We start from the raw sequence: 25,127 nt of genomic DNA on the forward strand, positions 1-25,127 counted from the left end.
GGGGCATTAGAAGAAAGCCAGTCAGCTCTTAAGTTTTAAAGCCTTTGCTGATGGCTTTGTAAGCTCATTCTGGTCAGATGGTGAGGGCTGAGCTTTCAAAAATGTAGGCAAGCTGTGCATGAGGGGCAGCACACTCATGGGGGGAGGAATGCAGTGTCTGCACACTCTGTGAGATGTACTGTTCAGTCAAGTGCTTTTAACACATCTTGGATCCCCAGTGGAAAACCTTAATACTTTCATAGTGTTTTTAGGAGCCTGGACTATATTCTCCCCATTACTTGGGTGAGTGGACTGTGTCACTGCTCCTTAATCAAGGTCATGCTCCTTGGAGGAGAATACAGTCTGGTACCTTAATAACTAGTCCTTTTCCCTCACATCTTGGTTTGTCTTTTAGGTCACTGGTAGATTATTTTTTATTTAAATCACCTTCAGTCACTTTATACTTGGAGTTTGAGCCTGCTGAATTACATTTTTAAGGAATGAAATGATGCTCTGGCTTCTTAAAGCTATTTTTCATTTTAAGGGGGAGTTAAATATCTAGCCAAGATAAAATCTATAGCTCCCAGCACTGCCTAAAATGTGTAACATTCAATAAAGCTCAGCAGGGCCAGCTTATTGCAGCTGTATGTCTACAGGAAGAGGCCCAGGGCTGGACAGGATAATTCCCTGTTTTACTGTCTGAAATAAGGTCTTCGTGCTTCTGTGGAGCTCAGAGTAGGACACAAAATGAACACATTTGTCAAGGGGTTTTTACATCTTCTGACGATAAATAAGTAGTCAGTGCTCAGTATTGTCAGTGCTTACCCTTGCTACAGAATTAGATCACAGGGAAGCCCATGTTCTAATCCAGCTGTTTCAGTGGCCACAGGGGTTTGTCTGAATGGCAACTGCCTGAAGGACATAGCTGAGCATTGCTCTGGGGTCAGCTGAGAGAGAGAGACCTGCTCCAACATTCATCTCACTGATCTGCAGGCACAGTGGGTTATCAGCCAAGTGTATCCATTCCCTTGGAAAGAAACCGGTGTCTGGGCATCTGTCCCAGGTTTCCTGCATGCACTGTCCTGAGAGAGTTCACACACCACAGTTCACAACCTCTGCACGTGAAGACCCAAATGTTTTTTAAAAGCCAGAACGAATCCAAACAAAACTATAACCCCTGACTGTCCTCTGCTGACTTCCCATCAGCCTGCCAGGGCCTGAGTGATTTGAAGAATTAAAAATCTATGCTGCTGCTTTCTCATGGAACAACAAGGAGGAGAACCTGCTCATTAATCAGATGGCTCTGTCAATAATGGATCAAGATGAACGTGCTGGCTGAGAGATGTGTCACAGGCAGTTTGTCAGGGAGCAGGGAAAGCAGGGAGAACCTCACTAGGACACAGGATCTGGATGCTGCTCTAAGAGCTTGGAAGTGTTGAGAGCTCAGCAGCAGGAGAGGTTGGGGTCTGCCTCCTCCAGTCTGACTCATGGGTGGCCCCTCTCAGATGTCTTGTCCTAGGCTAGACAAGCACTGGTCAGCTCTGCTGTTCTGGCAGTGATTTTAGGTGCTAATTGAGGTGGGAGATCCTGGCACCTGCTCTTTGTTCTGCTGCTACATCCATGGCCAGTTTGTTAACTGGGGGATGCAGAATAGCCCAGCAATTTTAATAAAGCCTGGTCTTCCTCAGAATGGATAGAACACCACGTTCTTTTAGGGAGTGGTTTGGTTTGTGTGCCTTGTCAGTGATTTAGCACAAAGAATAAAGATGCATGTTTTTAGGTGTCCCAGTAAGCCAAGAAACAAAGCCTGTGCCCCAAATCATCTGACTTACAGTGGTAAGGGAATAAACAAAATGCCTGCTTGATATAAAGGGCAAATTCAGACAATTTACATCTCATGCAGTGTTTGCAAATACATCTGCAGACATAATCTGCACAAATCATCCTGCCCTGGGAAATAAGCAGTTTCTCAGACTTTGACCTAATGGAAAGAGGGTCTAATAAACCATCTTCCCGGTCTCGTTAGCCATTGTCCCAAAGGTTGATGAAATGACTTCAGATAGAGCATAAATTGCTTTCTGTATGGCATAAGGCCACTGTTATGCCACAATTGAGTCATATTTTAACCGGGGGGGGATAGCTCTACTACTGTATAAACCTGAGCTCCAGTCAATATAAATAAAGGAGAGGTTGGGAATAACATGCTAGAGATTCGTGTGCTGTTTTGTGTGTGTGTTCTAGAGCTCAGTAAAGCCTTAAGAGTACTCTTGGTGCTGTGCCATACCATTCTTCATCTGGTCTTTCTTCCTTAAATTAGTTCTTAAGTAGAATTTAATTAGCCACTCAGAAACACAAGGCTCCCTCCCCAGTGATGTGCTACAGGCTTTCTGTAAAGCTCCTTTCTCAGTGAATCCCCTGTTTTTCCAAACCTTTGTAGCTGAGGTTTCCAGAGAAAGTGGAACAACATTTGCACATGTATGGGGAGAGAAGAATTAAGGGCAAAGATCAATAAGGGAGTTGGAGAAGATAGATATATATTAAAGAAATTCAGAAGCTGAAATCCTGGTTACTTTATGTCGAAAGATTTTTCTCACAAGGCAGGAATCACCTGCTGTTCTGTGAGCAACAGTGGGTCATTGTGGCACACAGAGCTTCCCTGCCTCTGTCCTCCAGGGTTCTAAAATCCATATCCCAAATTACCTAGTTTTTGAGGATCCCAGGATTTTAACTTATTGAAATGCAGGAGAAAGGATGAGCTGGGGAAGCTGAACCTAAACCACTCCAGGTTTAGTAGTGGTTCTGTCAGTATTCCTGCATAAGATACACAGAAATTCAGGTGTTCTAGAGAAAAAAATAATCTCATATATGTAGGGTATTTTAGCATTGTTTTAAAGTGCTGCTTCATCCAGAGATATTCAGCATTTTCACAAAGCTGATGGTGTGACTGCTATGACTGGAGAGCCTGGGATTGGGAGAAGGAGGTGACTTGGCCCAGTGTATGAATTTGGCATGTGGCTCTGAGATTACAAGTGCCATGTATTTGTCTCCTGTCCTGCTCCTTGTCTTCTGATGTCCTGGGAAACCCTTAGGCAGGAAATTGGTCTGTTCCCAGTGTCTGTGTGTAGGAACCTCCAGTTTTGAACAACGTTCATGGCCAGAAACAGCCAAGTCCTAAATTCCTCTGGCCTTTTCTGCAGCCTCTGTAGACCACAGATGTGGGGTAACCCATGGAGAGAGGAGTGCTGGGCCAGGAAGGGTTGAGTGCAGGTACACACCTGAGAGGGGTGAATGCTCCCACTGAGAGTTAACTCGTCTCCAGATGGTGAAGAAACAAATCTAAGTAATTTAGGAGCCCTAAATGTCTCCTGAGGATTGAGACATAAAAAGAATATCAATCTCTCTAGCAAGCTAACCCACAGGAGAAAAAAAAATGGTTGTTTTCTAGAGATCCATATGTTTTTTGTGTGTGGGAGAGAACGTGTGTTGTGTTCTGACTTGTATAAAAAGGCATCTTCTGGAGGAAAAGTTAAAGGGAAGAAATGTTTTCAGTATTTACTGAAGTAAGGCTTTGCACTTTCTAGGGAAAATGGAATTTAATGTGCATTGTTTCTCTTACATTCAAAACCTGACCATCCCAGTCACCATTTTCCTGCTGACAGTTTTGGGGGGAAAACTGAGATTCTGTGAATCCCTGTCTGTCTATGGGGAAGAGACAGGGAATAGTTTGAGTCCCAGGGAGGCAGAGCTGTAGGAATGTCTGTGCTACAACGGGAACAGTGGAATTAGACTGTTCAATTTTCCTGTCCAGAAAAAGAGTTTTAACAGCAAAGTTGTCCCAGATTGTCAGGGTATGAGGGGTGCTTACAGAAATGTGGCATTTGGAGCTCGTGTAGCTTTAAGCAGTTTGCCTGAAATAGTATCACAAAGCACTTTGGGACTGGGGCTGACATTGATGGAAAGGGCCACTATCAAATGGTGCCAATCCAGGTGTGAATGTCAGAAACTGGCTCCTGTGGCAGGAGAACTGTTCACAAAACCAGCACAGGCATTTGTAAAATGTCAGTGGCCAAAGAAGCCTGTTCCCCATTTTTTGTCCTTGATGGGAGACAGCTGTGCAAAGAGAATATGGTGTTCCATGGTTCCAGCAGGCACTGCTTCCCCTTCCCTGGGGTGACAGCCCACTTGGACAGGAAAGGACATGGGAGTGCTGGGAGCTGTGCAGGGGATACCTGTCTGTGCAGGATGCAGACAGCTGTGTTACTGTGTCCTTGTGCCAATGAATCAGGAGGAGTCGTTTACAGTAACAAAGCTGATGGGGGTGGGCACAGAAGTAAAGGCATAAAGGTGAAGGCAGTGCCTGGTGAAAGTCTGATGGTCTCATAATGTATTTCCAGAGCCCACTCCTGGCTGCAGTTTTACAGGTGGCAGCTGAATCGGAGGTGGAAATGAAATAGTTTCATTATCAAGCCCTTACCCTTCAATTTGCTATAAATTGTTCCAGTCACTGCCAAGTGAGTGACAGTGAAGAGAGTCCCCTGGCTTGATGCCTGGCCCATGAATATAATTTCAGTCAGTGCTGAGCATTCACATCCTGGATGGGCAGAACAGCACTTATATGTGGTTACAAGACAGGACTGAAGGGAGCTGTACGTGGGGAACCAAGCCTGGAGCTGGAATAGGGCTGAGAGGATCTGGCAGAGGTGCTGAGCCCTGGCTGGGATGTGTCAGGGGCCCTGATCAGAGGGAGCTGGCTGGCAGCAATCCCCTGAGCTCAGCCCTGACCCCTGTCACCTCACTGCATCACCAGTGTCCCTGTGCTCTGTCCTGGAGCAGGGCTTTGGGGCTGATGCTGCAGTTTGTCTTATTGCCTCACAAATTGGGATTCTGCACTTGCTAGAGTTCAAGGCTGGGCTATAAAAATCTGTTCAAGCCTGAATTCTGCCATAAAACTTGTTACACACGAATGGATGTATTTACCAGGCTGCAGGGGGAAATGAGCTCAGCCACTGATGGAGGAGAAAGTCTTGGTTTCTGACAGAGTTTTTTGTTTTGTTCCAGTATAACCTTAAAAAGTCTCCATAATTTTCTCATGCAAGCTGTTAGCACACTTAATAGAAATTCTTTTCACCTAATGGAGTGCACATTTTCGTGGTCTGCAATGAAGGGAAAAAAACAGCAAAATGTCATCCCTGAGACAGCACTGGTATGTGAGAGGATTCAGACAAGAAGTAGTTAACAATTTGCAAAATCACCTGGGTGCAGTAACCCTTACACACATTAACAAACCAGTGGGTTTGGTCTATCTCCAGAAACTACAAGGGTTGAATTTTCTTTTTACAGTGCCCCATGTGCTGCCACAACCACTACAGGTGGCCGAAAGGTGACATCATTTTGTCTGGTTGTCCATGATCTTTATTCCTCTCTTGGCACCAGTGTCTGTCCAGTGTCTCATTCCTCATCCATTGGTAGAGCCCTTGCATGGAACATTCAGTGGTTGCTGAAAACACAACTACTACAAAGAACATACTGGGTATAATCTGGACTATGAACATCATGGACTTCTGTGAGGTGATGCTTACACACCATTGCTGATTTTGACTCATATTTTTGTTTGTTTAGGCCTAGATTTAAGCTCACTGATGGTTCCTGTAATTTCCTGCAGATTTGGGGATAGTGTTTGACTTTCTCTCTACATTTTGTTCTGCACTTGTGAAGATGTTTTACAAGAGCTTTGTTCCACTGTATTTACAAGCTCCTCTGTGCTGCAGCCAAATGCTTCACAGCCCTTGAGAGATTCTTTTGTGATTTAATATGGGTTCTCTGTAAAGAATAGAACACCTCCCCTTCCCCCTGCTAATGCTATTGCCTTGCACTGCCATAACCTTGGAAAAAAGCTGGCACCACAGAGCAACAGTGCCCAGCCCAGGTGGGCTGCCAGCTCTGGGCTGCAGAGGTTTGTGCCTGGCTCTGTTTAGCCTGGAGCAGCTCCTGCACACAAGCCTGCCCACCAGCACCCTCTGGAGAATGGGCTCCTTGTGTTTGTGGATGTTGTGAGCTGTTGTTTCACACTGTCTGGGAGAAAGGTGTATCCCACTTTCTGTTCCAGTGGGAAGCACAAGTTAGATGATCTATCAAAGCCTGACTTCCTTGTGTCTGCAACATCTTTCTTTTTTTCCCTGCTGTGATGATTTGCAAACTGTCTCTCGCAGGCAATGCCAAAACCTGCACTGGATCATGTGGTAAAAGACTAATTGGGCACCTTCTGTCCCAGCAGAAAAAACTGAGATCGTGACCTTTCAGGGATTAGGAATCCAATTACCTGGAGAAACAGCTCCCAGATTGAACTACCCTTCTAACCTCTTATTGCTTAGTATTCCAAACCTGTACCACCTCTCTGTACTGGAAGTTTCAAAAGTCACCTAATAACAAAGATTGGAATTACCTTAAATAGCTTCCATAAAGGTTATTATTATCCAGTGATAATTCCATTTCTGAGCCTGTCTTGAGTACTTTCTGGATCCAGTTAAGCCAAAGAGTGCTGATGATTTTAAAAGACTACAGGCCCTTTATTTATAGCCCCTCTAGGATGGGGCATAGTGAGACCAACACGTTCAGGTGCCTGAATTTGCTTCCTCCAGGAATTGTTGTTTTCTTTAAGTTTTTAGAGAACAGCACAGAGAAATGTTTTTATTTTGTTTGCAAGACAGAAAATATTAGCACAACAGGCAGTGTACAGTGAATTGTTCCTTAATCTGGCCACTGCTGGTTCTCTGTAGGATACTGGTACCTAGTGGGGAGTTTACCACCAAAAGAGTTAGGAATACACACAGTTTGTTCTTGTCTGGGTTTTGAGTACAGAGGTTGTTATGATGGTTGTTTTTTATTAGTTTAATATGTGTTGAAGTCTACAAATATATGCTGGGACCCAGGTGGGACAGATGAAATGTGACTAAGTTCTTGGATGATTGATAATGAGCAGGGACTGGAAAATCAATTGTGTTAATTCCTGGCTTGTCACTGGGACGGAGAATTAATGAGAAAATCCGTCTAACTTAATGGTATTTACACATTATACAGACTGTGATAAAATGGTCTTCAGCCACTGCTTGGCATCACAATTATGGGATTATTGTAGATCCAGAGGCAGGAGCAGAAATCCACAAGCACAAAAACTCCCCTCATGAACAGCCACTGAGTGATGACACGGACCAGCTACGAGGCCTGAAGAGAAAACAAAGAGGAATCATCTTTTGCTTCTTGTACTGTAAGCTTAGAACTTACTGTAGGGGTTGTGGCACTGGGGTGTGAGGATTCATATTGTGTGTGGTGCTGTGATTGTGCTAAACACTGTGCCCCATGGGAATCCTTCCCTCCAGGAGTCTTCCAGCACCCTGCAGGAGCAGGGGGCTGCTCATCTTGCAGTGCAGTGGTTTCTAGGAAGCTGTTGAAAACACTTGAAAGACTTTAGTCCCCATCTTCCTCTAAGCTGGGGAGTGGTCTGTAATTATGCCCACTGAGCATGAAGTTTGTGTCAGAGCAGCAGCAGTGTTATCATAGAATCACAGAATCATAGAATAGGTTGGGTTGGAAAAGACCTCCAAGATCATCAAGTCCAACCCCTGATCCAACTCCAATTACTATATCATGGCACTAAGGGGCACATCCAATCTCTTTTTAAAAACCTCCAGGGATGGTGAATCCACCACCTCTCTGGGTAGGCCACTCCAATGCCTGATAACCCTCTCAGTAAAGAATTTCTTCCTAACATCTAACCTAAACCTCCCCTGGCAGAGCTTGAGCCCATGTCCCCTTGTCCTATTGTTGGTTGCCCAGGAGAAGAGGCACTGAGGTTATGGTTATGGCACTGAGGGGGAAGCAGTGGTGCTGCCTTCCCCAGCAGGTCAGCAGGGAAAGCAGCAGCTGGGCAGGAATTCCTGCAGGAATGTGTGATGCTGCCAGTGATTCCTGTGCACAACAGAGCACTCATGTACCTGCCTGGGCGCGTGGGGAACGCTGCTCTTGATCATGACAGACAGAAAAGCAGATCCATCTCCCCAGCTGCCTCCTGTCTGCCAGGAGCTGGTCTAGCTGAGGCAGCAGCAGTGCCGTTGATGGTGTGTGACTGAGTCAGTCATCCATAAACCCTGTGTGCTCCCAACACCTGCATCCCTCCCGCTTTCCTCCTCAGCCTCCCTGTCCTTGCTGTTGTGCTTCACGTGCCCTCCCCTCCTCCCACCTGCACTGAAGGATGCTGAGTGCTTCCAATCCCAGCAGCTCCCAGGGCTGTCGGAAAGGGGAGCAAAAGGAGGTGCTGTATAGACAGTGACACTAAATTTGTTTTGTGTTTTCTCTCTGAAGATTTGGTGCAAGTCCTTTTCTTTCCATCTCAATGTGTCAAGGTTTTAGTTGCGATGGAAAGTTTTGGTAGTGAATGATTAAAAGTTCCCTTTTCTGACAGGCAGACAACTACAGGGATGGGAGTCAGAGGAATAGGCCAGACCTCAAATGCCCCCAGAGCTGAACTCTACAGGTTCTGGAGCTGCCTAGGTTGCCTCTATACAGCTGCCTCTATAGTCTAGAGCTCCCAATTTGCAAATCTGCCTTTTTTAGGAGAATTCCTACAGGACAAATCCTAATTATATCCTATCATTTGTGTTATCCCCAGGTTTTCCTAAAGAATCCCTGAACTTCCAGTGCCTTTTTTTTTTTTTATTAGCCAGATCCTATTACTACCAAGAGATGTAAGGAGCATCTTTCTGCTACAGCCTACTCAGCAAGAAAGGACCCAGTTTTTCCACGGTTCCCAGACTGCTCTAGCAAAAATTCCCAGGTTGTCTTCTCTCTTTGCAGGTTTTGAAATTACAGGTGGGTTGGATGGATGCACTGTGAGAGCTGTGTGATAGTGGTTATTTCAGGGATCACATGTGGACATATCCAACCTACTGGTGAGCAATGAGCAGGGACAGGCTTCACAGAGCTCTGCTCTGCATAATCTCCTATGAAAGGAGAGAATAACATCCAGAATGAAACAATGTGGGACATAACTTTTTGAGATACAAAGGGGTGATCTTTGTTGAGATTCAAATTAAACTGAATTTTCTCCCAGGTGCTCAGTAAAATCCTGGACTCAGGCAGAGACAACCTGTGCTCTGACTGTGTTTAAATGCTGGAAAGGAAGGACCATGGTGCCACGAAGAAAAGCAGCTGAGAGCTCCCAAATTTGATTTCTGTCTCATACACAGTTGTATTTCTTTCCCTGTGTGTCGCCTACCTGGGAGGAATAGATAAAACTGCAAACCAGTATTTCTAGGCTGTGATTATGTTACGCTTGGCAAGAGATGTAAAATTAATTTCTTGCAGCTCTTAAAACATCTAGGAGAATCTCTCTTAAATGCCACTATAAATGCACTTGTAATACATGGCTTGACTTGTTCTGATTCTCTCCAGTGGAGGATAAGGGCTTGTCTGCAACCTCTCAGCTTCACTGCACATTCCACAGAGCCAGCAGGGAAATTCAGGAGCAATGGGCTGGAGCAGAGGGTTTGGGGTGTCACAGATAAAAGAACCAAAAAGTGAAACTATTTGATGGTCCTTTACTTTTTCTGGTTGTTTTAAGATGGGCTTAGAGGTAAGGAGAGCAATAAAGGATCATTCTTTGCCAAAATGCACTGAGAAATCTCCAATCCCAAAGGTGTTTGTTGCCACACTATTCCTGGGAATTCCTCACAAAAGAAGCAGCTGTCCAGAGTTGCTCTGAATGTGTGTCCAAGGTGATTTGATTTAAGGAAGGTGTGTTGTTTCCCCTTCTGAATGTAATTGAGTTCAACCCTGACAAAGCCAAACAAGGTGGCCACTGTGGCTGCCAACTGTAATTAGGAACAGAATGCTCTCTGAGTGAAAAGAAAGTGAAACCCCAAGCGTTCCTAATTCTCATGATTTCTGACAAGTTTGTGGAAAGCTGGCTCCTTAATCCCCAGGATGTGTTCTGCTTGGAGTGCCCCTGCTTTCATGAGCCCCTGCTATGCCTGGGTCACACAAACATCAGGCAGGAGGATGAGTGAGCAGATTGTGCTGTGCCTTCACGCTCTGGCATCCAGGTGAGCTGCCTCACAGTGCTTAAATACACCTTTGGATGGCCCCAGGCTGGGTCACTTGGGTGCAGAGAAGGCAGGAATCATGAGGCTGTGAGACCAATCCATAATGATTCGTGTTCTGCTTGGCTGATGCTCTGAATGATGCCACCACCTGTCAAAATGACACTGATGAGTTGTGGGAGAGGATTCTCAGCACCGAAAGCCTCAAACACAAACACTCAGTGCAAATCTGTGCCCACTGCAGTGACCTGTCTGGGAAGGGGAGCAAAGTGTTACTGAGGAGAAGATTTGCTGCCTGCCGAGGTTTCGGATGTAGAGGAGGAGCCAGTGGTGAAGGCAGCAGTCTGCAGCTTGTAAGTCAGGCTAAATTCTTTGCTCAGGAACAGGTTTTGCATCTAATAGTGGATCAGATGTTTCCCTTTCCTGGTCTCATCTGTAAAATAGGAATAATTGTCCTCATCTTGCCAAAGCCCTGCCATGACAGGTCTGTTAAGACTCTGAGGTACATAGACACTGTTGTGATGAAAGCTTCTGTCAGTAATTAAGGTGGCAGTTTAGATGTTCTCCTCGGTGATCTCCCCAGGCCTGGTTCTAGGAAGGACTTGCTGACAAGAGGCTGAATCAGAACTTCCTTTCTTTTGTTCTGCTCTCATCTGCAGGGGAATTTTACCTCCTTCTGTTTTGGGCTTAATCACTGGAAATGCTGCAGTGCATGATAAGACTGTGAGGAAAAAGAGATTTAAAAGCAAAAGGATTAAAATCTAAAGGGCTTATCCACTGTGTGCTCTGGAGAATCTGCTCAAACTGAAGCCTCTTGGAGAAGCTGCACATATCTCTATATTAGTTCTGACAGGGAGAATGTCTCTGTATCTCTATTACTAAGGCTGAGCAGCTGTGTTCTGGACCCTGGACAGCTCTTCAGACAGTGCCTGGAGGGAACATTGAAGATATGGCATGGAAAGCTGGAAGCTTAAAATCTAGATTGTGGGTAATAGAATGTATTTGATAGGGTTAACTTAGTTTTATATTTTCCTGGGAAACCATGGCCAGAGCTCCTCTGATTTGTTGTTTGTTTCCTTTTGAAAATATCTTAAACACTGTGGAGTGATGATAAGCCTGTCTTGTGGCTGAATGAGGGCAGCTCCATCCTCTGGGAAGTGAGTAGGACTCAGACCAAGCACTGCATCTCAGCTCTGAGAGTCTGGAGAAGAAGGAAACCTCTGGTCTGCCAAGGGTAGAGTTTGTGGCTTATCCACAATCCTTGAGAGATTTCCTTGAGATCAGCAGTATGAATTGCTAAGGAATTGAGAATGAGTGGTGACAGGGGGAAAGGAGGGTGTGGAAATAGGTCCAGGAAGAGACTCTTGTCTTTGAGAACAATCAGTAGTCAAATCTCAGCATTCTTACACTTGGATGGGTCCTCAAAAGCCTGTGAAGACTTTTATTTGGCAGAACTGAGTGCTGGCAGTGCATCAATAAGTCATTTGTGGTGAGAATAGTCCTGAATTTACTTTCAGGAAAAGCTACCTTTGCTGAATTCTTTAAGGGCTGCAGCACTTGTAGAGATTCATTGTCTGGTTTCAGAGGTTCCCTTCATCCAACTCCACTCCTGTCTTGAGAAGGGATTAATGTGCCTGGCTCCTAAATTATGATGGGAAAGTGGAAAATGATGAATATGATGGAATAGAACAACTTGATGTTCATCTTCACAAAGCAGATATTAAAATACTTCGACAAAAAAGAATCTCTCTATGCTTCAAAAGCCTGAAATGGCTGATGAGATGTAACAATAGGAATAAGGGGAAAGTTTATTAACAATATCCCAGGAACTCAGAGTAGCTGAATAACTCATGAATCTTTCATGCATTTTACAAAAATGAGGGATGAAATCCTAAACACTGTGATAGATATATGGAGAGATATATTTCTTTTGCCTGAGAATATCTTGGTAAATTATTTTCTCTGGAAATTAAGGAACTATCTGGCTTAGGCTTATATTATTCTTCTGCAGCCTGACAATCTATTGAATGCTTTGTCTCAGAGTACAGTGATCTCCCTCAATAGAAGGAGTGGGGAGGAAGAACATTTTAAATACTAAACAACAGATTTGACTGTGAAATTGTTACTCCAAAGTGGGAATGGGCTAAAGCAGGTAAATGACGTCGCACTCCAATTTATTGTGGAACTTCTGTGATTTCAGCTCGCAGTAAATAGTCTCATTTACACCCCTTATTCCCTGCTGATGGCACATTAGAATGTCTTCAGGAAGCCAAATTTGCCAATCTCCCAAAGAGGGAGAGACTGGGAAAGAGCAGCTGGAGGACACCTAATGTGCATTTCTCTTTGTGTCTGCATTCTTATGCTACAGTTGTCATTTTAAAGCTGTCTGAGCCAGATCTCACTGAAGTCTGTGCTCAGAACTGAGTCCTCTGATGGACTGGGACCTGGCCAAAAAGAGAGGAGAGGCAATCAGGTAGGACAGGATAACTCCATGGAAACCACAGGCTGAGGGTTTAGTGGAGAAGGACCATTAAAGAAAGGAAGCTATCTGGAGATTTGCAGGCCTACAGGAAAGTTCTATCTTATTCCAAGGAGTTATATTTCATCCCCTCCTGGGAATCTGATCCTCCTTGATCTTCAGAGCTTTGCCTGTGACTCCAAAAGTGTGTCAGCCTCAATGCCAGCTTGCTAGAAGTGTGTGGGGGCAAGTGGTCAGAAGTCAGAACGAGATATGGTGCAGCAGCCCTGTGGCACCCACAGCAGTTTGAGAGCCTCCACCAAATCCTGGTCCCACTGGAACTGTCCTCTCAGGGCTGTGCCTTGCACAGCAGTGTTACAAGCAGTTATGAAGGCAGACAGATATGCAGGGAAAATTATTCTTCTCTGGCATCTTTTTATTGGCCTCTAATGCTCAGTTTTAATGAGTGCTGATGGAAAGCTTTGCTCTGGCAGCAGAGGAAGCCCAAGAGCTGCTGCACGAGATGATTGGAAATAACGGTTCCCCTCAGGCTGCTCAGTCACTGGGGTTCAACCAAATCCACAAGCTCGTTCTGCAGCACCAGGATCCAGCCCATTCTGAGTGGGACTGCTGAAAATGTGCTGCTCCAAAAGGATTAGCTCCTGACAGATGCAGCAGGAAGCTGGGGTGGGAGATCTGTCTCACTGCAGACAGTTGCCAGGATCTGTCCATGCTGGATATGGAGGCAGCCCTTGTTTTCCTCTAGATTTCTGCCTGGCTCCCCAGCTGGCTGCACTGCCTGTGCCACACAGCAGCTCTTGGGGTGATCTGTGCAGAGAAATTCCAACAGGCAGGAAGGCTTTTTATCCCGGTGCTGTCCAATCCCGGATCCCTCGTGCCCAGCACGCTGTACCTTGTGTGCAGTGTCAGGATTGGCTGGAGATGAGGCCCCGGGTACATCACTAGATGGAGCTCACAACATAAGAAATACTTGAGAGAGCCAAATGCTGTTGTTGACTAAACTGGCTGGTTTAGGAGAAGCTGGTGTGGGAGGGTGGCAAATTTAGGTGTGGTGGAAAGATGTGATGTGAGGAGAATGGATGGAGCACGTGTTAGAGGAAGGGGGGTACTGAAGAGCGGGGGATGAGGAAGCACAAAGGTGAGAGCTGTTGCTTTGGGGTGAAGATTTAAACTGCAATTCAGTGAGACACACTGTTCTCTGAGGATCTGCTGTATCCCATATTTGTGGGCAGTCTGGGCACCTCTCCTAAGAGCATGTTGTGAGAGTATGACAGGTAAGGACAATTGCTACAGGACAGTGGCATCTTCTCAAGCACAGGTGTATGTGAGTACATTGTCTCTTCAGGCACATGCCCATCACAGAATAAAAGGACAAATAGTCATCTGTTTGCATCTGTTTTGGCCTTTCTCACACCTCAGGCAAGTTGTCTCACTGACATCACTGGGAGGAACATACTTTCTTTATGAGGGAGGTGTCCAGATTGATTCCTTTGTGTTCACTTTCTATAACATCCAATCACACTAGGCAGGAGGAAATGAAATTTTATATTCAATTTCTGTCAGCATCAACATCAGAATCAATCAAGGAACTCATCTTTTGTCGAGTCATGGAGCAAAAATAATTCCAAATGACAATTGTAACTAAGCAACCCGGCGTGACTGGTGAGTGGGAATGAAAATGAAATTAGTGAAACATTTTACTAACTGATTTCAAGTAACAAGTCTGTTTGGTGAAAAAAAAAATAATAATCTCCCTCTCTCCAGAGACATTTTGCAAAAGAAGGAAAAGAAACTTGCTGTGATTTAAATGGTGAGCAGGGTCTTTGGGGCAGGGATCATCAGGGGCCTCTTTTTCCGTGGTTGGATTGCACTGAGCACATGAGCTGCCCTCTGCCATCGGGAATATGCCTTTAACTACATCCAAACAAATAAAAATGGACTACAGCCAGATTAAGGTACTGCATAAACAGGTTGTAAGGGCTCAGCTGTGACTCTGTAACATGTCTAGTGTCTGAGTATTACATCTGCGGGGTTGGTATAAGGCACTTGCATCATGATAAAAGTAGATCAAAATCTGCCACTCATTTATTAATAGATAGATCTTGGTAATCACATTATTAATGCAGTTTCAATACAAACTCCACAGGCAACCCAGGATATGTGACTGGAGTTCTCTTCACATTTGAATAATGCTGGCTTTTCTAGGTATAAATCAAGATGGAAACCTCGTGGGCCGAAATAATTCCTGCCATGCTTGAACTGAATCATACTGAGGATGAATTTGTTCTTTTCTGCTATTTCTCAGCATCCCAGGGGCTTTAAAGCCAGCATGGGAGAGATGGTATCTCTTGCTGCCCTCACATCTCTTTGAAGTTGGTGTCTTTCTTAAGCCTTGGGCATTAACATCCTCCTCCACAGCCAGACAGTGACAGCAGCACCATGTAGTGGCTGTAGTATCATTCTTTAGCTTCTTTATAGCAGAGTATAATGACTAGCTCTGTTACCATATCACTGACACAGAGCGTTACTAATTATGATGATTAATGGGTTTAATTTACTTAGAAAGAATAATGTGCAATAATTCCATTGTCAAAGCTGAAAATCTGGAGTTCCAGCTTCAGATCCTGTCAGCAATGTTGTTACAAACCCTTTTGTGCCAGGGAAAAGTCATTGAGAGATGTTATTTCCCACATGTTTTAGAACACAGGCTGCCTTGGGAATTTTCCTTTCCACTGATAAGCCTGCTTTGCCATGAAAAAGGCTTTTAGGAGAAATCCTGCCTTGCTTTTTCTTTACTGCACTTAAAATTTTCTCTAATGATGCTTTTATAAACAGGAAGAAATATTTATTACCTGTTGTGTGGAGGTAAAAGAGTCTGTGGGGGGTTTTTGTAGTGGTAGCTGAGAGACAGCTCTTGGTGGTAAGGAATATGAGTGGCATTGTTCCATTTGAGCTGGACAGGCCCTGTAGTGCTGCTTTTTCTGGCTCCCAGGCTACTGGTGCTGCCTAGAGCAGGTCTGCCTGGGTTCAAACTGGAAGGAGCAGTATTGGAAGGGATTCCTTGCACCAGGGCAGCTTTATGCTATCTCTGTCCATGCGCAGTTTGAAAAAATCATTACAGGTTTTTGCAGTGTCGGAGCCTCCTCAGATGATTTGGGCTCCAGCTGAGCTGTCTCAAAGGTGGTGTAGTCCCTGCACACCTCACACCTCTCCAGGACAGCCTGACTGCTTTTCCAGCTTCTTCCCACCCCCCAGGTTTGGCTGGCTGTGATTTCCATGCACCAGTTAAGCTTCTTAGATCAGCAAGATCAGCTCTGCACTCCCAAAGCAAGGCAGGAGAGGTCAGGTACAATGCAGCATTGTCTGTGATTCAGGAATCTTTATGGCTTTAATTGTTGATTTAATTATCTCTTCCTGTGAGCAAGAAACATCCCCCAGAGGTAAAATAATAAAAACTCCACATTTCCTCTCCCTGCTGTCATTCTGAGATCCAGGGACTTTGTGCTCACAGCAGCTATAAATAAACTATGCTTTAAGCCCTGGTGACTATTATGATCTAGTGAGTCACCCAAGCTCTATTCTGTGTGTCTCTGCCTCTTCCCATTACTACCCAGCATCACATTTTGGTGTGATCTGTGCTCGTGTCAGTATTTTGCATCAGGAAATAGCCAAAGAAACAGCTCCCATGCCCACAGCATTGCCTGTTAAACCTCAGTGCTGTGGAAGCATTAACAAATTAATTGCCCTGTGATTGAGGGGAAACTGAGGCAGGGAAAGGTCACCCAAGGCTTCCCAGCTGATTGTTGGCAGGAACAGCAGCAGGGCCCCCTCAGTTATTTGATGCTGCTTTTTAACTTAGGTCTTGTCTCATCTGTGCTGCACATGACATAGGTGTTCAACCTTTCTTCCAAAATCTCCTCTTAAGCTGCTGTCCAGAGCAGTTGCCCTTTAATATTGATGCACATGAAGGTCACAGTTGCTTGATCATGATCCTTGAGAGGAGAATGGTATTTTTCAGGTACAGCAGAGGAAGGCAATCTGAGTTATTTACAATATTTAGCACGGAGTTGTCAAAAATCTGTGATTTTTCCAGCCAAGCCCAAGTCTCGTTGAAGCCTATACTTACATTTTTCTGCCTTCAACCAGAGCTATATGAAGCTGTTATGATGCCAGCCATGGTGTGGTGAGGTGCTTAATGCATTTAAACAGATTGTGTTGCTCCCTGTTCCTGCCCCTCACTGGACCAGCATCAGAGGCTTGTTGAGGTGGAGGCTGAGAATCAGAAAGGAGCAAAAAGGTGCCTGATGTCCTTTACAAGGCACCTCCCCATTTTTTAATTCACTTCTGTGAAGTGTTGACACAGAGTAGTGCAGAGGGGCCCTGATTTCATCTGAGCTCTTTAAGAATGCTGTAATATCCAAGGGGATATTTCAGGGCAGAAAAGAAGATGATGTTGAACTCCGTGTGATTTCTTGCTGGCTCAGCTCTTATTTAAGTATCCATTAAATCTGTCTCCCATCAAATGAAACAGAATCTTCAGTATCCTCTCCCTCACGCTCCACTGAAACAGTTAATAGCTGATGTTCCTGTTTGTAGTCCTGCCAGGATATTTTTAATTACCTGCATGGTTTTATTACATAACGGTGATGTTTGCTCCGTCGGGCTATTGGCATCTTTGCAGGAAGCAAACAAACCTCCTGGCATCCATCACGTTGACTAATTACAGAGAGTTTGTTTACTTTTCCCAGGTTTCCTGATCAATACTGGCACTGGCTCTGCAGCCCAGGCTCCCAGCCTGGCTGCTCACACAGCCAGCTTGTCCTGCCGCCCTCCCGGGCTGGCTGGGGCACGGCGAGGGTTTGATCATCCTGAAAGAACAGCAAGGGGATGACAAATGATAGAGGATCATCCTCGAGGGCCTAGGCACAGGAAATGCCCTGATCTCTTCCTGTAGGATTTTCCAGCTAGACTTTTGTACCACAGGGAGCTGGGAAGTGCCCTTGGCTGGTTGTGTTTAGTGGTATCTGTGGTGAGGCCTTCTGGCTCAAACATCTGTTTTACTCACACTCTCTGTTGTAGGAGACTGGGTCCACTCAGGCCTGTGTTTAGAGGAAAAAACTAAAAAATGAGAGCCTGAGGGTGTTCCCCTTCATCCCCTCACGTGCTCAATTACACTTGTCCAAATGAGGTGTGAAATGCTGCCTGGCAGAAGGGAAGCTTTTTGCACTGCAGTAGCAATAAGGTGCAAAGTGGGAACAGCCTAACCCAAGGCATGGACACAATGTCACTCTGTTTGTCATTGCAGTGGGATTCCTGCCAGCCTGTCACCTTTAACAATTAAACACTTCAGTGACAGAGCAAATACATCCATAATAGTGAAAGCATTAGACATCCTTGTGGTGGAAGTGGCATCTCATGCACTCAAGGCCCTTTCATGGCTTGTTCATACCTCAGAGTGGGTCACTGCCAGGTTGTGGAGACCAGGAAAGGCAGAAGACCCTATTCAGCAGGAGATGGAAGAAGTTAGGGAGAGCAGAAGGTTCTGACTCCTCTTCTAGTGAGTGGAGAAGGGAAAAGAATGGACCAGACATTGAACTAAGTGGTTTCCATTGCAGAAAGAAACAATTTCTGTGTGCAGAGACAGAAATCCATCTGTGTTAGGATTTAAGTGGCAGGGCTTGGTGATGTGGAAGGATTGTGTGGCCTGACCCTCATCAAGTGGAATGTGCTCGTTACTGAGAGAGTGCAGTGTCATCACTGTCTGAGCAGAGAGATGTGGTCTGATAGCAATGATTTCCTCAAGAGAAAGGAGGGCGCAGAGAGCTCTGAGAGGAGCTGGGGAGACTGAGCAAGGACGGCAGAGGAGGTGAATAATTCATATAAATGGCAGTGCTTTAACCCTCCTCTCCAAGGTGTGATGAGGCCAATGTCCCGATACAGGAACATGTCTGTGGAGATAACTACAAAAAGTCATATATTCCCCCTCTCAGTGCCTGTTGCATTTCCTCCCCACAATGAGAGCCTATGGGAAGTGGAACAGGGATTTGTGTGCTGACTTGCTGTTGATCTGAAAAGTGCTGTGTCGTGGAAAGTCAGAGCAAAGGCTCATAATTGAATCCAGCAGGCTCAGGAACCCAACTCGAAGGCTGATTGGTATTCAGCTCTGGTGCAAAGTGCTTAAGAAAAAACTTATTAATTTCCCCTTCCACAAAGAGCAGGAGTGCGACAGTAATCACAGTATCAAGTCATAATAATAAAAAAAACTCCATTGAAAATAGCTGTTAAGACTCTGGAGGGTTCAGCAGGGGAAGATTGTATTAAGATAAAGTAGATTATAACACCGGTGGACATTAAAGGTTGTCATTGTATGGTAAATCACATCAGGAAGTCACAAAAGCTGCTCTTTACACAGTCAGGGATAGAACACTCTGATATAGCACCTGATTTATTCTCTGCCCCTGTTACACCACCCCCAGCAAACACACAGGTAGAGAGAGGAGAGGAAGAAGGGAGAGACTTGCCAGCTGGACTGGATTTCTGAGCTCTGGGTTTGGGGGAGATGGGTGTGACTGGGGTGGAGCCAGACACATCCATCCCTTCCCCTTGTGCCAGGTGCTGGGGCTCTGCACAGGTTCTGCATTGCAGAGACATGGATTGGAGCTTCCCCCAAACCCCTTCTCTCCTGTGGAGTGATCTGAGCAGTGATCTGAGTAGGATCCACACAGTTCTGAGCTGTACAGTGGAGGCTCCCTCACTGTTCACACTGCCTCATTGCCACCACAGAGGCAGCAGCACACCAGCAGTCCCTAGTCCCAAGTATGTGCATATCCAGCACAACCCAATCCATGGCATCCCTGAAGTGTCCCAAGCACACCTACCTACCTTTCAGCTGTCCAAACCCTTTTGAAAGCTGCCCTCTCCCTTCTCTGCCCAAAATAAATTGCCAGAATCTCTTTACTCATTGCAGTTACAACCCAGGAACAATGCAAGAACACACTTAAACCTGCCAGACACCTCCTGATGGGACCTCACACTTTACATAGCTTTAGAAAAGCCTTTTCACAGTTAGAAGTGTGCTGGTAAATGAGACAAAGGCTACTGTCTCCCTCCTCCTTGGCCAGTGCTTTGTGAGCATCTTCCCAGGAGTGCGACCCAATTCTGTCTCAGATATGGATTAAACTAATGCCTAAAATCACCCCGGTCCCATTTTGCAGCTGAGTGCATTCAAACTCTTACCTGTCATCGTTCTGTGTCCTTGACAGATATGCAGTTGAAAGTCACTTTGTATTCTGCCCCAGATCTAGAGTGTTTACCAGACAGTCTTACCAGGAAGAGATGTGAAAAATCACAGACAGATCCCGTAGTTTTCTTCTGTAGAGACACTACTGACACCTGCAAAAGTGTCTTTTGCTGGTGCAGCTTGTGTTGGTTTTGCGGGTGGTTTAACCATAGCAGCACTGAATTCCTCCCAGTGGTCAGAGCAAGCATTTTACCCTCCAGGAGCCTTGGCAGAGGCTGGAGTGCTGTTGTCTTCCTTGCACACCAGCAGTGACCTGCTCTGTCACCATCCTGGACACCCAAGGTGTTGTCCTGTTAAACACAGTGACTGACAGCAAGGTCTGTTAGAATCTCTGGGCTGGTCCTCAGGGGAGGCAGAGCATGACAGACTTGGCTTTTTTGGGGTGCAAAAAAGTTTTTTTTATATAAAAAACTTTCCCCAAACCACCAGGTCTTTTTTCAGCTTGCTCTAGTTCCAGGTAAAGAGTCAGTCTGCTGGTTTCATTAGTGCTTCTGAGTGTCACAATCCTGAGAAATGAAGGAGAAGGCACATTTAATATAATAGGCTTTTGCTGAGATGAATGTTAGCTTGTGTAGATTAGCAGAGTAAGTTGTTTCACCACCTAATATGCACATTTAGAAACAATTTTGGAGTGTGAAAACATTTAAAGGGAATGCTAATTTCAAGCTGAGGGAGGTATGTTTGTTTAGAGAATAAGAAAGCCGAGAATGGCCAGCCAAGAACTGAACTGAGTTAATTCTGATTTTTCTGGTTCAGCTCTATTTGTTAAAGTATTTCAGATCTTTTGCCTGTCGTGCTGCTTTATGAGCTCTTGTGTGGTAGAGGGGAAAGGGAAATAAGTCTCCACGTTCCTGAAGGATGTCAGGGGAAAACATGTGAAGAATAAAATGAAAGCTGTAACAACAGCTGGAATGAGGATAGAGTGCAGGCTGCATATTGCAAACAAGCACTATGATTAAACTGCATGATTTCAGGGAACCTGCTAGTGCATGGCTTCCCAAAGAGCAGCCTGGATTCACCCAGGTGCTGAGCTCTGTTGAAAATCTGAAACCTGTTGTGGGCACCGAGTGTTTGCATGTCCTGCCAAAATTATATTGCCCCTCCTGTTAGAAGCAGAAGAATATTAGGGAAAACCTGACTCTGATTTTGCCCCAATACTTCTTTTCCCAAATATTTAAGCAGGTGCATTTTGCTGGTAGAGAGGTTTTTTGAAGTAATTTGAAGCTTCATGCACAAGCACTCAGAGGAGTCAACTTGAACATTTACACACTTCCATGCCTTTCAATTGAAACTGTTCTATCTGACTTGGCCAACAGCAAAGGAATAACTGCTCAAGCCAGTGAATTTTTATCAAAATTTTATGTCCAGTACAGATAAACCCAGTGAACAGCTCTGAATAATGGCTGCACTCGTGGAAATTCCGTCTTTCATCATGTTAGGATCACAACTTGTGTATATTTATCCTCATACATCTCTGTGATGTGTGACAGTGCCAAGAAGTTGCATCTGGTTTATACAAAGGAAGCTAAAGAGGTGACTTGATCATGGTCTGTAAGTACAAGGAAGAGATTTCTGATAATAGAAAGCTCATTAATCTGGCAGACAGTGGCCACAGTGAGATCCAGTGCCTGGAAGCTGAATAGCTGGAAGTGTGTCTGACTTTCTTAGGCTGGGAATAAAACATAAACAATGTGATAATTAGGTATTGGAGCAACTTGCCCAGGACTGTGATGGGATGACTGTTGGTAGGAGTCTTTGAATCAGGATGGGGGGAGGGTTTCCAAAAGGTGTGTGATCTCTTAGATGGCCTGGCTTGCTGCAGAAACATGTTGGTCTGTTTTGACCCTGTGCTCCATCAGAGGCTGTGTTATGCAGGTTAATGAGCAATTGGTCCTTTGGGCTGTAACAGCTGGAGCCTTGCTCTTGCTTCCACACAACCTCTGCCTCCCTCTGGCATTACACAGGGTGTGCAGAGGGGCTGTGGGTAGTGTCCCACAACTCCTTAAAATCAGTGGTGGGTTGGTCACCAGCTTCAAAGGGATCAGGATTTTAGTCCTTGTTGTTTTATTGGTGGATTTGGTCTGTGGCATAATGGTCCTGACAGGAGAGCTGTGCCCTCTGTCCTTGTTGTCTTCTGCTGCTTGGTGGAGGGACTGGTCTTTCCTCATGTGAAAACCACTTCTAAGCTTGCAGCTATTGAGATGCTTCGGATGCAGCTGCAGCATGTCCCTAACTCACTCTGGCTGTCCACTGGGGCTCTGCTCTCCATGAATGTTTGTATTTGAAGCAACAGAGAAGCCTCAGAGTCAAGACTCTGGGATAAGGAGAGAGAAGTTATAATGTAGGATAGAACATCTGGAAGTGGATGTTTTGGAGTTTCCCTGACAGAACTGAGCTCTGGCTGCTTTCCTGACCTTGGGAAGCCAAAGAAACTGTCTGATCTAGGTCACCACTGCCTGCTTCATGTAAACTATTTCCCAAACAGTTTTCTGAGCATTCTGTCTTGCTCCCTGAGGGGAATTTCTACATGGTTTTCCCAGGAAATTGCCCTCTGAATCTTGTGCCAGACACGTATTCCTCACATGCTGGAAGTATAGCATACCCAGCCTAAAACTGCACATGCAGGTAGACTCATGAGGGTGTATGTTTGAGGCCTTAGTTCCATCATCTCCTGTTGTCAGAAGCCTAATGAGCTGTGTTATTAAATGGCTCTACATTGTTACCTTGTGCTGGTGACGAACGTGGCCAGCAGGCAGTGGTGTTGATGGCCAGCTTCCCAAGGCTATTGATTTCTGCAGTGCTCACAAACCTGGATTGCATCATTGGCAGGGGTTGGTTTAGCACTGCAGGGACTGGCCAGAGCCTCACCCCACCCAGGCAAGGCAAACGTGACCTACACAAGTTGCTACAAATTAGGCCGAGGAAGGAGCTCAACACATCTGTCTCAGGAGAGAATGTACTTGGTGTGTTCTGGTCCAGCCTCAGAACCCCCTAAGGTGCGAATTTCTCTGAAGATGGTCCCCTTGCTCTTGTTTTGCCAGGATTTGAGGCTGGGTTATTGCTGTGATTTCTGCTGTGACTCCCAAAGGGCAGATTCCTGTTCTGTTGGACACTGGGAGACATTGTCCCTTCCCCAGAGCCTGTGTGGTTGAGGTGAGGGAGGAGAGGCAGTGAAATAGAGGTGTACACTGGCTTGCTTGTCCATTTTATCTCACCTTGGTTGGCTGGAAGGTGATTATTCCAGCTCAGCTGTTGCCTGTTGTATTGCTAAGCCCCAGTTCATAACTCCCTCACGTGTCTGAATGCCAGGGAATTCTGTGAGGGGGTGACTGGGAACCTGAGGCTGGTGAGGTGGCCACAGTAACACCCAGGCATGCACCAGCTTATTGCAGCCCTCCTGAGAAACAGCCAGTGTCCCATGGAAGGACACGTGAGATCCTGCTCAGGGGGCAGAAGGTGTGTCAGCACTTGGACACAGAAAAACAAACTAGGAGAGAGTTTGCCTCATTACTGAGCAGCCAAGTTGTTGATAACTCCCATTCCTGCTGGCTCAGAGGGAAGGAGACAGTGTCCAAGTATTTCTCTCTGCTAAGGGCAGTTTTGATTTAGGAGGAAGGAGCAGGAAATAACCGTGGTATGAGATACAGGTAATGCCATTATGATGATATAAAACTAGCAACAGGCACATCCTGAGTGACAGAATGAGGTTGAACAGTGTCTGGAGTGTGGCAGAATGGTGCCTAACTTTCCATCTGCCTCTGTCTCATAGTGGGATGTGCTGTAGGGAGCTGGAGCACCAGCAAGGGGGTGACAGGGCTGTGAAGGAAATAAATGTACCTGTACAGAGTGCTGCCCCCGGGAATGGCTGGCTATTAATAACAGTAATAACATATGCCAGGATGTGGAAGAAGCATCTTTTGTAAAGTGCTGATCACTGCCGCATTCTGGGGTAGAAACAAATTGAAAAAAACCTGGTTTCATTATTTTACAATGCACAGTAATGCCTCTTTTGTATTTTTTATTGTTTCCTTGTGTTTAAATTTTGCCTGCAGGAGAGCTGTTTGTTTTTCCTGGGCCGTGCTGCAGACTGGCAGGTCAGTGGAGGTGTTGTGTGAGGGGGGGCTCAGCGGCCCCACACTGCCACCACTGGAGTGGCCAGGACAGAAAGGTCCCAGAAACTTGCTGCTCTGGAGGCTTATCCACTGAGACATGGCACGGTCAACTTGTCCTCCCTCTGCCCCAGATAGGCTGCAAATGGAACGATTTGGAATGCAGCCCAAATCCCACCGGAACGATGGGGATGCAGATGGCAAGGAAAGCTGAAGGTGATTTCCTCCTCCCTTTCTGCCATACTAAATAGAGAAGGTGCAAAGAGAAAAACCTTCCCTATACAAAGGAAGGAGGGGCAGGGAAAGAGATTCACAGAACTGAGACAGTTCTAGGACCAAGGGCCGTGCTGGAAGTGAGCTGCCTGCAAGATCAGGGGATGTGCATCCATGGGATTAAAGCACATGTGGATACAGTGAATTTCCTAATAATCCCAAGCAAGTCACAGTGCCCTCTGCTATGGCACTTTGGCTCTACCACAGGTGAGCAGTGCCCTGAGAGCCCATTACAGGTATGAGATGTCAAAGGAGATATCAAGCAACTTAATAAGTTTTCCTGTCTCTGCTCGTCTCTCAGGCAGCAGCTGAATTAGCTCTGCTTTTTCCTACTGTGCTGCACCCACCAGAGCTGAAAAGGTCCCCTTACCTGTGTTATCCATGTGGACATATGGAAGTAGCAGCAAGAGACAAACAAGAGGGAGTTTCTCCATTTTCCTGGGGCTGAGACACAAGGCTCTGTGTGTGCTTTTCTCTTTTTTTTTTTTTTATTTTTTTAAACTCTTTTATTTTAAATGATATGCACAATGGAAGGAGAAAAGGCAAATTTAATTATAAAGCCATGCCTCCCTCCCCTCTCAGTCTTTCCGGCCTGGGAAGTGCAGTTATCTCCCCTTTGACGCAAGAATGAATTCAGCAGCATACATTGTTAAATTATTATTTATTTAAAATGAAAGGAAATTACTTTCAGTTCAGTGCCAGTTTCTAGCTCAGTGAGAACAGCAAGGGGAGGAAATAAAACAGCAGCACTGTCAGAGGCAATGCCACATACATGTATATGTACAGCTGGTAAAGGGGTTGGGGCAACTTCACTGAGGGGTCACATACTGCCCCAGACATGGATTCCCTCTTGCTAACACACAGCTGTTAAAAAGGCAGAGAAAGGAGTGTGT

General features: G+C 45.5%; 1 protein-coding gene across 1 annotated transcript in view; it reads left to right on the forward strand.

Annotated features, from left to right (window-relative positions):
* The window catches only part of UBIAD1 (UbiA prenyltransferase domain containing 1), a 92,141-nt gene that overhangs the window by 7,367 nt on the left and 59,647 nt on the right, over positions 1 to 25,127 (forward strand). The gene's annotated exons all lie outside the window — the stretch shown is intronic.

Source organism: Pseudopipra pipra, chromosome 22 (genome assembly GCF_036250125.1).
Source record: "Pseudopipra pipra isolate bDixPip1 chromosome 22, bDixPip1.hap1, whole genome shotgun sequence".
NCBI lineage: Eukaryota > Metazoa > Chordata > Aves > Passeriformes > Pipridae > Pseudopipra > Pseudopipra pipra.